A 14,126-nucleotide genomic window follows, 5' to 3' on the forward strand; every position below is an offset into this window, starting at 1 on the left:
TCTACATACCATTTTCCATTCAAGATTGATATCCATTGCAACATTTATAAACCCTTACACAAAATGGACAATTACAACCGATGGTCTACATATGGCAAGGCCTGATTGGATTATTACATTAATCTATGAGGGAGATATTTTGGGTATTTCCTGTCCATCCTATGCCACAACAATTTGGATCAAGGTGACTGGCATTTTTACTAGGTGGGTTAAGCTTTTGTTAAGTCAAACATATAATGACACTACAACAAAAAGGGGTATAAATGGCATTTGTGCTACACTTTTATCGGCGTTAGGTAAGACCTAATGACGGATATCGTACCATATATATATAAAAATCCAACTGGCCAGCGCGACTCTCTCCTATTTCCTACCCGTCTCTCTCTCTCTCTCTCTCTCTCTCTCTCTCTCTCTCTCTGCAACTCCACGACTCTCTCCTATTTCCTACCCGTCTCTCTCTCTCTCTGTGCAACTCCGCGACTCTCTCCTCTTTCTCTCTCACAGCTGCTTTGGGATCTCTCCAGCTATAGCAACCTGCTTTGGGATCTCACCGTAGTATTTAGATCTGCTACTCTCTTGTTTCCTAGGGTTTTGGATCTATTTTCTGCACTCTGCTGCAGTTCGGTCTTTTGCTGCTGGTGAATCTCAGATTCTCAGGTATGATGTAATGCTTTTCTCTTCTTATTGTTGCTTTCTGAAATTTAGAATACTTGATTAGGAATATGCTTTATTGAATACAAATCCCTAATTAGGGATTTGCGTTGTCGAATCCATTTTTAGGGATTTACATTGTCGAATCCATTTTTAGGAATTTGCATGGTCAAATCCCTAATTTAGAAGTGCTTATTACATCTGCAGATTCTCGAATCAGGGTTGTTGATGGTGTTGATCTGATTCACAAGAGGTTATAGAGATGAGCCAGGGTAGCAAGAGGTTATAGAGAATCCCTCCGTCCCTCTCAGCTAGTTGCAATATTTTCGTTTATCCTTGTTTTAATATAGGTATGCTATTGGATATTCCATTTTCGCATAAAGCCCTAGGGCTTCATGTCTCTTCATCTCCTTCCCCATTCACTATGTTTTGATGAAGCCTCGATCTGTGGCTGGGATTCCTAAAACCCAAATGCAAGGACTGATTTGAATGTGTGCAGATCTATTCTTTGAATTTTGCAATGATTTTGGGTAATGTAGTTGGGTTTTTTAAAATAACCATTTATTCTCTTTTTCTCTGAATTTTTAGTTTTTGTTTTCTTTTGTTCTCTCTGTTTTTTTTTTTTAAAAATCTTATTTGGTTACGAAATTTGGGGCTTCTAATTCCCAATTGGAGGTTCGAATTGTTCTTTTCAGTTTTGCTGAATTTTTAGTGTGTTTTTCAAGTCTCTTATCTGGTTTGAAATATGCACATTAATCATTTGAAGAAATGCTTCAACCAAGACCCCTTTCAGTTATTTTGAATGTTTTAGCTAAGTTGTATATCAATCTTTTGCAGGATGCATGCCAGTAGATACTATATTGGTAAATTTTACAAGTGTATGTATGTCTTCACTGGCTCGATCAGGAAATATCCTTTGTCCAATGTGACATATGGATGCGATATCTGGTCATTCGTCTACCATACCCCAACATTATATACCATGGGCTAATCCAGCCATCAGGTGGACCATTTTACATATGAAAGAAGAAATGGACAACTAAAAATTAAAAATTAAAAAAAGATTAATGCTCCCCATTCAACATCCATATGCAGCCCAATCAATGCTTTGTGGTATTGAACCATATAAATGGATTGTCATTCATAAGTTTGTGGGTGGGCCATCATGTGGTGTATCTTTCATCAAACTCATTAATCAAATGTAGCTCAACAGAGTGAAGAGAAGGTACAAAAATCAGCCTAAAAAGCTTGAGTGAGCCACGTCAAATGAATTTAGTGGTTTTGTGAGCAATTTTACACTGTTCACATTGGTGTGGTCCATATAAGTATTTTACCGGCCTGATATTTTGTACGCACAGTTCAAATAATAATGAATCATACCTAATAGGCAAAGTAGATTTTACATTACACTACATGATGGATCCCACAAAGTATTCCTCATTTTTTTCTTCTCATGGGCTACACAAGGAGAAGAGGAGATGCCACAGGCTGCCCCATTAAAAGAAGTGGGCTGAAGGTTCTTGATCAGTGAATAGAACCTGTATCAGTTATAAACTCTGAATATCCTAGGATTAGCTTTCATAAATTCCAAGATATTCGAGACTTGCAGCCATCACCCTGCCCTTGACTGACAGGATTGGACCCACCTTCATGTGTGGATATCCTATTTTTAGCAGCCACGCTCACAATCAGAGACCGATGGTCCTGCAAACTACACTGGGCTCGTATGGACAAGACTACAGAGATAATTCACCATCATTCTGTCCAAATTGAGGAAGCACTGTCCAAAGATAAAGATAAACTACCCAACCAACTGGAGTTTAGAAGGAACCAGCTAAAAAATAAATGTTTAGGTGTTCCAAAAGGAGGTTTTGATTTAGGAAAATATCAAGCTTGTGGACAATCAATATTAAGAGAAATCGAGTAAGAAAGTTCAATGAATCTAGTGTGTATTATGACTTTTACCTTTTCTTTTTTCTTACACACACATGCAAGTGGGCTTGGTATTTGTATTTGCCGCTATACATGTAGCATTCATGCATTGTGTGAGACATCCATATTTGATAGTTAGAACTGTTATTATATATAGCTTGATGGTTAGCACTGTTATTTACTTGCAAAGAGTCGGTCTTAATCCAAAAATCAACATTAATTAAAATAGAAAACTACAATTTATGCAAGTAAAGAGAATCCTTAAAGCTTCACATTGATTTACCCAAGACTTAAAAAAAGATTGTCAACTGATTAACGTCCTTTTAGTGGGTATTGCTACAATTCTCTATTTGTTGTTCTGTCATTTTTGGTGCTTAATGGAGAGCAAAAATGAAAGTTGTTGTCCATATGTTAAATTTTCAAACAAATTTTCAAGTTCTATGTTAGTATCTTCTAGAATTTCAGCTATAGATTTTTTTCCCCCTTTTTAGATTTATCTTCCAAATTGTATATCTTTGATTCTTAGAACCAATACAAGCAATCTCTTCCTACATAGCTCTACAAAGTAAGTCAGCGGGTTTCTCCCCATTTGTTTGCCAGGTATTATTCATTAATCTCTTCCATAAATAATTGATCTTGCTTAATTTATATTTTTGTCGCTTCATTTATATGTTTTCCTAGAGAGTAGAGGCCCAACTTGTAACTCCTTAGAGCCCGCTCTGCCGTAAGATATTACGGTATATGACGGTTCCCAGCAGGTTAAGTTGCAAGTTATTATATAGAGTTGGTTGGATGTCTTTTATTTTTATAAATATTGTTAATAGTTAGTTGGATGATGAATGATACTTGTGATTGTGAATGACAATAAACAACTTATATATATATATATGTATGTATGTATGTATGTATGTATGTATGCATGTATGTATGTTATCCTTGGAGGATTTATTTTTTAAGGGGACATGATTTTCTTACAGCCGATATTTAGATATATTTAGTCCTCTACCAACTGTGGAAATTTTGTTGACTTCTTCAATTGGTTCCTTGTTTTAGTATATCAGTTTTGATTTATCAGGAGAATTAATGGATTTCCTTGTTTTAGTATATCAGTTTTGATTTTCTAGAAAGTTGAATGCTGCAAACAAGTCATGCTAGTGCTTCTCCCATCTTGCTGATTGATCTTGCAATAGTCTTTCTAATCAGGACATGCTCTTCTATTTGTCAACTTCTCCCATCCAAAGATGCTTTTGTTTATTTCAACTAACTCATATCAATTTGATCTGTGATACATGGAACTTCTTCATTGGAGCCACATAGCATATACTTCGCGATGTTGTACCAGATACCTGGATACATGCACAATGGCACCCTGTGAAATTGGTTTTTGATGCAGTGCTTTCACAAAGCCAAAGTAATATATTGTTCCTTGAAAGTAGTACTTGAAACAAACAGAACATTATTTTAGGGGGTTCACCTGTCTACTCTTTATTTTCCACATTACAATGCAATTTCATTACTGGTTGATCTGTTTTCAGTTTTGACTGCTTTGTTTAGATGAATATGTTAACAATAACTGCAATTGTCATATGTAGATTTGGTTTTCCTTATTTGGTAGCTCGTAGAACTTTTATTTCTAAAAAATTTTCTTATGTTTGTAAAGAGTTTTCACTTAGGCAACATCACCTAGACCTGAGTCCAAAGGTCTTTGTTGTCTACAGAGAAGCCATAGCTACCATTTTCATGGCACCTATTGCTTATTTTGCTGAAAGGTTCACTCACTCTCTCTCTCTCTCTCTCTCTCTCTCTCTCTCTCTCTCTCTCTCTCTCTCTCTCTCATACACATTGTGTGGACCATACTTCATAAACAAGAAAACAGACTCAATGTATAAATGGGTCAGGTTGACACGACTCGATATTTTATTATCAATTTAATAAGAATATTTAAGTAATTATAATAAGTATTAATAGGTTATGTTACAAAAATTGATGTAGATGGTCATGAATAGAATTTACATATATGGTTTATTGGTAGAGTCAGTTGACATGGAGCATTAGTTGAGTTGAGTGACTCAGATTGAGAAGTTTAGCCCAGTCGTGATTGGAACAAGCTAGCACTACAACAAACATGTGCTTACTCGGCACTTTGGGTGTATCTTTCACCTGCGCTATATAAAACAGCCCACGCATATCACTATATATATATATATATATATAAACCCTACTCCCTCGTTTCGTTCTCAGCCCCCGACTGTACGGCATGCCATCTTCTTTCTTGGGACTGTTGCTAAGGTAAGTTTTAAGAGCGAGAAATGTTGAACAATATTCTCATGAATAAGATTGAGTGTTTTTTCAGTGGTACACACAGATGCCAATGTGGCATAGGTGTGTTGTCTAGGCCATTCATCAGGTAGCGCCCTTTAAAATGTTTGCTTGGAATTTTGTGTCATACCAGTCATGGGTTCATTCGTCTCATTGACTTCTCTAACAGAATTGCTTCGGGCCCTCTACTTTTTATGGACACCAGTGGCTTGTATTCTTTGGTGAGACGTTTTCTTTTATTAAACTGCTCGTTTTTCTTTGTCATATTGTTATAGAGAAATGCTTGTACAATGGGTGTTTTCATACAGTTCCATGAAGTGTGCACCATAAGTGTACAACTTTAGTTGGGTCAACTTGAACCCGATTGGCCCAACCTGAACTCTGGGTCGTGTTCGGTTGGGGCTGGGTTGCCGACCCTCAACCTCACCTAGGTACATGTGTCAACATATGCTATTTTGAACCCTTTTGACAAGATAGATTTTGATAACATGGTTAAGCTCTTATGTATAAATCGCTAGGATGGACAATGTCTTTCACACCCTTTTTTCATTTTACTTGAATTTTTTTCAGTTCATGCATTAATTGCTGGTTGTTGGATTTTATCATTTTACTTGGATGGTTTGTTATTATTTTGATGTGAATGTTTGGATGCGTTGTCAAAACAAATTGCAATTATTTGTACTTATAAACTGAAATGACCAATTGTAATTTCCTTGGTTCTAAATATACACTTCAAGTCATGATGTATTGTTTGGGTGTGTTGATTATGTCAGAAAAATGAATTTAAAACATTGACTTTTGTTTTCTTAAATTGCAGATTTAGTTGCATAAGCAGGCAATATAAGTACCTCTTTTGGAAAGAAAATCTGCATGTATTGGTATGCAATAGATAAATCTGGATATATCTTCCAAACAAACTCACATGAATACGAGGAAACTATGAACAAATCCACCATATCCTGTAAGCTTTCGTGACACATCTTCTTTATTTTTTGTAACCTCAACGGTGCTTGTCATTGAAGTGAATGTTGAATCAATCTCTTGCGGTTTACAAAAGTTTAATATATAAACAATGTTGAATCAAATCGCCTAGGATTTTCGAAAGTTTAATATTTAAAGTTGTTCAAAGGCATGATTTTTTAGTGGCTCATCCACAATGGGCCCATCAGTTTGGTTGCCAACTATTGAGCAAATGTCCAATTATTTCCGATTGAAGGCCATTGTCCATTTGTTCAATCTGAACATCCTATGGTTGTGCCCTTTTTAGAAGCCTGTAACCTTAATCCTTGCCATTTTAGTAGAGCATGTCAGTACTACCAAGTGAAAGAGAGAAGGGAAAAATCCTAACTTACCAAATAAAATAGTCTCTTCATGAAATACAACTGGATGGTGAGATCGCCTTCTCACATCCATCCAGAAATGATAAAATTAGTATTTCTGTTTCCATCACACCACAAACCCATCTCCCCCACTCTTGTATCCAAACTGCCACAGGCAAATATGCTAGCTTGAAACTTCCTTGTCTGCATTTCTATCATTAACCTGCATCCAAAGTAAGATACATGAATCTCTCATGGGGCATGTATGGGATTTGCTTTGTTTACAACAAAATACATGTGTTTTACTGTCAGGGGAGTATTCGGCCGATGATGCCTAGGAATTTGTAGAGCTGCAAGAACAGATCACTAAAGGCCATATTAATGTCTGGGCTCTTCATAAGAAAGTAAGCTCTCAACTTTCTAAAATATTAGTATGTTCATCTTTATTTATAAGTTGATTTATCTTTCAATTGATTATGTAGAGCATAGATGTGCTGTGACATTCGTTTGTTTGTTAGCATGTTGGCTTTCTATTTTACCTACTTTTTTGTTTTGCTTGTAATGGAATTCAAGTTACAACATTTGTTACCTTGATAGTTTTTGACTTTTTAAGGATGGGATCAAAGGATTGATTGTTTTCCATGCATCAATTTGTTGAATGCTACTTTTTAACTCTTTTTTTTCCCTTGTGTGCAGGATTTTAATCAATTGTGCCTAAATTTAGGCCTACAAGCACTTCAACCTTTTGATGCCACTCGTGCTAGGAGTAGACCATATAGAGGATTTGATTTATTTTTTTAAAATTTATTTATTTAAATTCAAGACCATTTTCAATTTATTATAATAAATATTATATTTTATTTTATTGTGTAGTAATATAAATTTTGTTTAATATTCAGTTTTATTTGTATTGCATCAGTTTTATGTTTCAAAAATTTTAAAAATATAGGTTTCGATTGAATTATATATAATAATAATAATTACTGGCATGCCAAGGCCTCTTAAATCCAGTATGGTCCATACAAAGCCTTTTACCGGTGCTTGTGTAGAAATCTTACGGCACTTTCCCGGGAGAAAAAGTGTTTAGAAGCCACTTTTAGCGGCGCTCGTATTGACTTTTTCCAGCGCTTATTCGCGTCGGGAAAAATTTGCATTATCGGCACTCGGACAAGCGCTGAAAATGTACCTAGCGCCGACATAACTTTTACCGACATACCCCTTTATCGGCAATTGTCTAGCGCCGATAAAGGCATTTGCAGTGCTTTTGAGCGCCGGTTAAGTGCCATTTGTTGTAATGTGATGATAACAACAACAACACGATTCTGTTTCTCATGCATTGCATGTGTGTATTTTAGTAATCTCACATCTTCAATTGACTTTCTCAAACCATTGGTTCATATGGAGCTAATAGAATAGCCTCCATAAACTAATGGGGGTTGTACCATCTCTAAAAACAACCTACAATCATTTCAAATAAATATAATTACCATTTTTCTTAAACATGACTCAACAATCAATCTACTCAAAAAATGCTCAAGAGGCACAAATCTATTACCTTCTCTGCTGTAGTATTAAGTGACCATGAGGTAAGCTCTCAAAATGTCCACAATCGGCATTCAGTCCTTTAATTTCAGATGAAATCCAAACAGAACCTGTAAAAAAAAAAAGAAAAAAAAGAAAAAAAAAAGTTAAATTATTGTCAGAAAGAGGTGTACTAACTACTAAATTAATAGTAAATATATTTTTAAAAAAAATTGGAAGTTGTCTATGTGTCAGTTTGTCCATACTTATGTTATAGTGCCTTGAAATGTTTGTGCAATGGTAAGTTTGTTTTGGCTTCATTCAGCTATGTATTTGTCTTTGACATCTTGTTTTTGCTGATGTTTGGCAAGTCTTCATTTGTCTTGATCCTCTTTATGATATTTCCTGGATCTTTGGTTTACAATAATGCATGTTGTTTGTTGGTACAGGCTGGCAGGTCCACCAACTCAGATGAAGGCTGCTGAAGGTGGCTTTGTTGGAAGGGTATGCAATTTTTTCTTTTTTGGGCAGTGTGGGCTTATTGGAACTCCAGGATCAATGGTAACCCTTGGATTGGAGGTCTTTTAGGGGGAAAAAGGACAGACAGAAGAACTTTGATGGAGATCTTATTTAATTCATTTTCTCCCTTTTGTAAGAATCATCCAATAGAATGGTTAGGAGTATTTGATCAGTGTGATTTTCAATCATTCAAGGTAGAGTCACATGTTCCCAAATAAAGATACTTGCAACTTGTAAATGAAAATCTTCCATGATTTCTAATCAAGAAAAAGCCTACAACAGCATCTCAGCAAATTCTAAGCAGAAAAACCATAGAAACAACAAGAAAATAAAATAACCCTATGAAATTATGCTTATGATCTGAATTACATCATTGCTATTGAGTCAATATCATCTGAACCCAATTGCAGATTGAATCAACCTATATATTAGTATCAGAACCAAGATTTCTTCTCAACAAGTCCTCTCAGGCCAGCTGCTTAGGCTGCGTTTGGATGCACTGTTGAATTGAAGTGTAATAATTTTTTAGACAAAGTGGAAATGTCCAAGCTACAGTTACCTTCCTCAATATTCACATTGGAGTACTAAACTCCAAATGGCAATTGGGTTAGACCCAAAAGGAATGTAACTGCAATTTGAACTTAGGTAGGTACTACAGTTTGCTATTTCCATTGTGTCACACTAAATATCAGAATTCAATTCAATGGTGCATCCAAACGCAGCCAATTTTGTCATTGCAAATCAAAAGAGTTGTTAGCTATTCAAAGGAAAAGATGAGAAAGAGAAGGTACGCTGTACCTTTTGAAGAACTGGAAGAACGTTGTCAGCACTGCAACTTCCATGGCTAAACTCTCCACATTGTCCTTTAGGAGTTTCGAAACTTGCGAAGTTAATTGAAGTGATTTTCCATCCTCGCTCACATTTTAGTCTAACTTAGGGGCTTATGTGCTTGACTTCAGAGTTTGGTTTCCAATAATTGATTGGGAGAGGATATGATTCTGATATAAGTGCACATTTCTCTTGGCCTGTTTTAGTTGATACAGTTATCTTAGAAGGATCACCACCTAGTTCTTCATGGAGTACCAATAGATTTTCCCCTGGATGAACCCATTGCAGTTGTGCACATCATATAATGACTCTCTCATATGCATTTGTTCCCTAACATGGAAAATTGTATGTGTAACTGATGAAGATTGTGTTTAAATCAATTCAAAATCCAAAAAATTAATTAAAAAAGGGATGCGATCAAAGGTTAGTCTTGTTAGTAACTGTAGAGAGAGAGAGAGAGAGAGAGAGAGAGAGAGAGAGAGAGAGAGAGAGAGAGAGAGAGAGAGAGAGAGAGAGAAAGAGCAGCAGCATCACTTTAATATGTAACATAGCTAAAGTTCATGACTTGTGTAATATTAGAGAAATCGAAACCGAAAAACAACTATACTGGTGTAATCTTACAGTGATCCTCTGTAGTCACAAGATTCAGAGCAACCTGTTGTTGGTGCGAGATAAGCGGGCCAGTATCTTCATATACCTTGTCCATTAATCCATGCTCAACCCTTACCCATGCTAGCAAGATTTAAAGACAATGGACCGTTCCCTTCAGGTGCTATGAATGCCGTCTAGAATATAAGAACAAAAACATTGAGCAAAACATCCATCAGTTAGGCAGAAAATCCTGAATAATGATAGAAGCTTGATAGAGAGCGTTTTTTTTTTTTTTTGGTCCAGTCCAACAACAGTATAGGACCAAAACACACCTTGAGCCATTACTCCTTTGAATGGTAGAATCTACAAACTAAAAAAACCTTACATCCACGGAAGAAAACTGAAAAAAAATAAAATAAAATAAAATAAAATCAAATCAAATCCCACTCAAATCAGTCACAAATTCAGTAGCAGGCCTGATTTTACACCCAAGAATAAATAAAGGTCTAGATCAAAAGATAGATTCACATTCCAGATGGGTCTTCTCCCTACTTGTTGCTGTTGTAGTTAACTCGAACTCCTACAATTGAAATTGTGCATGTATGTATCCAGCTTCTTGAAATCCAGATGGGTCTTCTCCCTGCAAAGGAAATTACAAAATTCAAATTACTTAGGGTGAGTTTGGTTGCCCCAAATATCATAATATTTCATGATTAACTAGTCTAATTTGGTGAAAATTTTCCTGTTATTTCATGAAATTTTGTTGAACCAAACAAACCTTTAACTAGTTCCAAAAGTATTATCTGAAAAGCATATCTAAACTGAGAACCATTATTTGAACAGCTTAATTTGACTTGTATGGCTTGCATGCAATTTAAGTAATTTGTAAGCGCCTACATATCATCTATTATACTCTGTTACACCATCAAAAGTATTGCACTTGATACCTTTTCTCTCTTCTAATAAAGTCTGCAATTTATCAAAAAAAAAAAAAAGAAAAGAAAGAAAGAAAAAGAATTCTCATTCTTTTAGCCATAACCAACTAAACTCCACATGGTAGGGATTGAATTTCAATAGACCCATGTACTGACTTTGCATATCTGTACTTTGAATGGACCATTGGAAAGATTCAGTTTCCAACATATACCTTTTCAATGTTTTTTAGTAGTAAAAAAATGGGGTGCCCACAAGCAAATCTAAAGAGATGCAGTTCAGGAACAACTAAACAAACAGCTCATCATGCTCAATGGTTGTAGAACACACAAGAAATGTCAGGAGAAAACGAAAACAAAATATAGCAGTTTGGGAAGAATATTATTAAAAAACATGGAAAAAAAAAGATCCATTGACCATCATCCTGCAAAATCAGGACTATGCCTGCTCACAATTATTAGGAAAGCAGTGTTTTAATACCACAAACCTAACACTGAGGGGATGTGGCATGTCAAATTGGGATTAGGCTAAATCCGATTTTGTGGGATCCACAACCTAATTCAAAGTAGATATAACTATGGTGGATTGATGATGACTAAGCTATCAGTACTTCAGAATAATCTACCAAAGTGGTTTAGGCTCTCTTTAGCCAGACTGAAAATAGAGCGGTGGCTGCAACTATATTTATTAAAATTTTGCATCAGAGAGATTCCCAAAGACGAGTCAACATCCTCCCAAAGGAGTGCAGATGTCCCTGTCTGTTTTATCATCACTTGCATAAACAAAATCCGAGAAACACAAAAGAAAGAGTTCAAGTAGTAAAGACTCTGTTCTCCGAGTTGAAATCAATCATCTGAAAATTGAATAGAGAACAATTTTTTTTTTTTAAAAAGAAAGAGAGAGAGAGAGAGAGAGAGAGAGAGAGAGAGAGAGAGAGAGAGAGAGAGAGAGAGAGAGAGACATGTGCCTCAGATCATATTTAGAACAGATCTGATTGCATTTTTAACTAATATGATCAAATTGTAACTGTTCTGATCAACTTGCATCTGATTTGATTGCATTTCGGCAGAGCATTGAATTTTTGTTGATCCAATAACATATCTGGTGTTTTAACTGAAATGAGTTGTGATTGGCCATTGAAAGGAGCTGCAATCGGCTATGGGAATGAGCTGCAATCGGCTATTCAAATTACAAACATGCACAGATCATAATAAAACATAAAAACAACACTATCCATTTACAATTTAGCTCAGTTCAACATCAAAGACAACAATACCAAAACCATAATCACAAAAAGAAACCTCAGAACTTGCTTATTGGACAGGAGAATCAATTCCATATGTGTTTTAGTTCAACAGTAAAGACAACAATACCAAAACCATCACCAGAAAAACGACCATTTCTCCAACTCATTTATGGTTATTACATGATGGATTCTGGAAAGCATATTCAATAGTTTGTCATATAATAAATTTCCTGGAAAAACAAAACCCAATTTGAGTAATACAGTAATAAAAGATATCTTGGGGCATATTGCGAAGTTTTGCTCCCAGACCAAGATATTGAGCTGGCACAACTGATGGACAGACAAGATGTCACACGCATACCAATTTTTATTTTTTATTGCATGAGCTACTACAACATGGAATATTTGCATTGGACCAAGAGGACTAATCATCTGAAACACATATTTTACACATTCCATTTATAACAGGCTCTTTGGGGCCACCATCTTATATGTGTGAAATCCACTTCATTCATCAAGTGAGGAACCTCTCATGTTAACCATGCATATACAAGAGATCACCCCAGTAGAAAATTTGGATGGATGAACGCCAATAGGAACAATGTAAGATTATTTCAAATCCTAAGCTCCATGGTGTGGCAGACCATTGAGGAGTGGATGACCCAGACAACATGGTGCATGGGCCAACAATTGCAATTTTTTTCTTTTTTCTTTTTTCCTTTCTTTCTTTCTTTTTTGTATTGAACAGAAGCTAGGACTGTCCCCATTTCTTAAATGCTAGAGACGATTCACATTGAGTACAATACTAGCCTTCCTCATGGTTTACCCAAAGTTATACTAATAGTTCATGTTGCAAAATTTAAAAAGATGATGATGATGATGCATACTCAAAGAACATGAAGAAGAGATGTATGGACATACCTGAGGCTTGACTTCTACAATGAACTGACCACTCTTCACAGCAACTGGTATGAAGCACAATTCAAAGCAGGAGCTTCACCTGGTTAGAAAGATCGTGCAACTAAGGATGTCACTCCTCAGTTGCAAAGAGAATGAAGAACTTTAGGGAGCGTGTAATGAGGATAATGGTATACTCAAAGATAAAAGTTAGAACTCATACTATTCCTATATTTTGACATGTGCCAACAAGTTCATGGAAAAATGCATGAACTACATCTGGGTTCAAACATGAGAAGTTTATGCATGTCCAGCTTTCAACATTGCCATCATTAACCATTTTCTACACACGTATGCCAGTATAACAAAATTCAAGTGTTAGATAACAATGGGAGGAAATATTCAAATGCTCTGACAAATACATGTGAAACATATTTCCTATGGCTTTGAGAATTTTAGTTTCCAATTGAGCCATTGAAAGTGCATATAGGCTTCCAAGGGCAAATGCCTACTAAAACGAGTTTGTAAGTTACAATGCAGATGTAATAGACAGTTTTAGGTCTCAAGTGGGATGGGCACTTTCATCTAGAAAGGCTTAATGGCATCAGTGATGGTGCCTTACAATCAATAACTCCAGTACAGCCATAGCAACTCAAGCACGTTCATGGAATTAACAAGAGAGAAATATGTTCCTATGGTCGTGATAACATTTTAAATGATATAATATGCAAGTTGGACTTAAGGTACTTGAACTGAAACAACCAACATAAGCATAAGCATGACAATGATTATCAGATAAATGCTTCGAATCAAATAATCACCTCGGGAGGTGCCAAAACACGGGCATCAACAGAAGCAAATTTGTCTTGAACTTGAATCCCAAACTCTTGTGCATACTCATCCATGTTGATTTGGAGATGGAGACATGGGTGTCTTTTTACAATCCTCATGGTACATGTTGCAAACACGTCAGGGAATTGGTATTGATTTGGTTTAACTATTTTTCCTAGAGTAGCATATTGTAAATGTTTGGTGTCAAAACCTGCCAGTTGTACCTAATGTGAGCCAACCAAAAAAAAAAAAAACAAAACTAAAACAGACTAAACAAAAAAGAAAGACACAGGCAAACACACTAGACACACAAAAAATGGGAAAAAGAAAGAAATGAAAAGAAAACAGACAGCTGCCCCACAACAGCCAAAGCCCAAAAACCCAAGAAACCTTCTATGGGACCCAAGAAACCATTGCATATTTTTATTTTAACTGTCCAAAAATGTCCACCAATCCAGCTACATATACATGTTCTTGGATCATGCAACAAGTGCACCTTGAATGCAGACCAATTGTTTCATTCCTCTAATGTCTATTTC

The 14,126-nt window shown here is 35.8% G+C and overlaps 2 long non-coding RNA genes and 1 other non-coding gene across 3 annotated transcripts in view; 2 read left to right on the forward strand and 1 right to left on the reverse strand.

The window, feature by feature from the left end:
- The first annotated feature begins 3,115 nt into the window (after positions 1–3,115).
- Positions 3,116–14,126, forward strand: part of LOC131254837 (uncharacterized) — an 89,493-nt gene continuing 78,482 nt past the window's right edge. Inside the window, exon 1 of the long non-coding RNA XR_009175946.1 lies at positions 3,116–3,431. This is a non-coding gene — a long non-coding RNA (uncharacterized LOC131254837). The remainder of the gene's footprint in view (positions 3,432–14,126) is intronic.
- Positions 6,033–7,139, forward strand: LOC131254836 (uncharacterized). The gene is made up of 2 exons (XR_009175945.1): positions 6,033–6,625; positions 6,918–7,139. It is a non-coding gene; the product is annotated as an uncharacterized LOC131254836 (long non-coding RNA).
- Positions 11,308–11,393, reverse strand: LOC131257266 (small nucleolar RNA R44/J54/Z268 family). The gene has a single exon (XR_009177274.1). It is a non-coding gene; the product is annotated as a small nucleolar RNA R44/J54/Z268 family (small nucleolar RNA).

This window comes from Magnolia sinica, chromosome 9, assembly GCF_029962835.1.
Source record: "Magnolia sinica isolate HGM2019 chromosome 9, MsV1, whole genome shotgun sequence".
NCBI classification, from domain to species: Eukaryota; Viridiplantae; Streptophyta; class Magnoliopsida; order Magnoliales; family Magnoliaceae; genus Magnolia; species Magnolia sinica.